Source organism: Lineus longissimus, chromosome 17 (assembly GCF_910592395.1).
Source record: "Lineus longissimus chromosome 17, tnLinLong1.2, whole genome shotgun sequence".
NCBI lineage: Eukaryota > Metazoa > Nemertea > Pilidiophora > Heteronemertea > Lineidae > Lineus > Lineus longissimus.
The window spans coordinates 15,342,669-15,344,564 of NC_088324.1; the positions used below are offsets into that span (position 1 = coordinate 15,342,669).

The 1,896-nt window shown below is 42.6% G+C and overlaps 1 non-coding gene across 1 annotated transcript; it reads left to right on the top strand.

The window, feature by feature from the left end:
• Positions 1 to 1,249: 1,249 nt before the first annotated feature.
• Trnae-cuc (transfer RNA glutamic acid (anticodon CUC)) lies at positions 1,250 to 1,321 on the top strand. Its single transcript has one exon. It is a non-coding gene; the product is annotated as a tRNA-Glu (tRNA).
• Positions 1,322 to 1,896: the final 575 nt, after the last annotated feature.

A 1,896-nucleotide genomic window follows, 5' to 3' on the forward strand; every position in this document is an offset into this window, starting at 1 on the left:
CTCAGAGCCAAACAGCACAGGTCATTAAGTAAAGCCTGAGTATCCCGAATCAAACCCCTGCTTCTCGGTCTCACCTGCGGACGGGGCGATCTACCTCCCTTCCCTTCTGAGGAGGCCGTTTTGTTCTCCAACTGTATACCAATGGGGCCATGTCCGTACACGGGGTGCCGGGAAGATGAATAGGCTGATACGGCAATCCAGCCCTGGGCCGTGTTGGCTGACAATGCGACCTGGCTCCCCTGGACTGGGGATGTAACTGAAACGGCCATGATTTATGCCTATCGGGCTAATCTTCGGGAATAATACGCCACGACTGTGTCCTCTGATGATGCCGGGCCGCATATTCCTTTGTCTACGTCGGCTTCCTTACACGACTGAGATGGGAGGAGGAAAAAGTGGCCCTATTGATTACAAGTAGACACTGATCTTAATTGGGCCTCGGGTCAACTATTTGATACATTTGTTCGATGTTGCTCAAATCTGTACATCTTTAAAGGGGATGTTGTCCCGTCAGTTTTTGAAGTATGACCCAACGAATGAGGAGATTCATCAAAACATGTACATTGCATATCAAGAATAAAAAAGACTATTGGTTTTTATTCAGCAGAATATATCTAAAAAACCAAAAATCAACAATAATGACGAAATTTTGTCCCATGAACTTTGGATGCTGCATAGATATCGCTCGTATAAGTGTTGAGAGAGGTTGCTCATTGTGTTTAAACGTACGGATTCAAAACGTTCGTCGGTTTGTATTGCCAAATTCATTGCATGTTACAGATCGGCGATGAAATAACTACTCAGTAGGTTTTCATTATGATAAATGATATTCCAAGGATCCCAGACATACCATGCAGGGAGGTAATTCCAAGCACGATTCAGGATGACAAACCGTGATTTATAGGCTAACTTGAATTGATTTTGACTATTATTATCCATAAATTGTAATATCTTTCCCCAAAGTGATATATTTCAACTTGATCATTAACATTATTGAAAAAACGCATTAGATTTTTATCCACGGGTTCTGACACGTTCCTCTCCAAAGGTCACCATTTCAAATGCAGGCCCAATTCTAGAACCAACATTGAAGTTGAACCACTAATGAATAAATAAAGGAAGCAAGACGAGATGTAGTACAGGCGAATCATTGTAGCTTGTATTCTAAAGAGAATAAAAAGAATGCTGTTAACTCACACTTATATATTTCCCTGATAAAAAACGAAAGAACATCGTCTTTGACATGTAATCCCATATGGTCTAGTGGTTAGGATTTCTGGCTCTCACCCAGGAGGCCCGGGTTCGATTCCCGGTGTGGGAACACAATTTTTGGCGACAAATTTAATTTGCCCACTCCCCATGCAGCATCTTTATGTTGTACACAGCTATTTCTGCCGCTCAGGTTATACCGTCTTACCAGAAATTGTTTTTAGATTCACGATAATTGATATAATATGATCTACTTTTTTACTCGCTTGAATTTTTTGTTAGAGGTGGGTCACTTTGGACATAGAAGCCGACGAAAGTCATCACTGCCCTAAAAGTGAGCGCAGTGGTATGGACGAGGATAATTCGTGGCCCGTAGCCTGATGAACAAAGCTAAGGCCACGATATCGTACATGTGTTGCTATCCGAATCCAGCCACACTTCTATCATCAAGAATACATATCCGCATTGGTACCGCGAAAAAATTAGAATTTCGTTCCGTCACACAAGCTATCACAGGGTCCCGAGACGCCCGAGGAATAAACAGGCCTCGTTTATCATCTCTGGCAGTTATTTGCCTTGTATTTTATCGACTTGGCCGTCCATATACAATTCGCAAGATGACCTTGGTTAGCGCATCCTAAATTGCATCATTCGAAAGCTCGTAAACAGGGCGAGACGCGTCGTTTA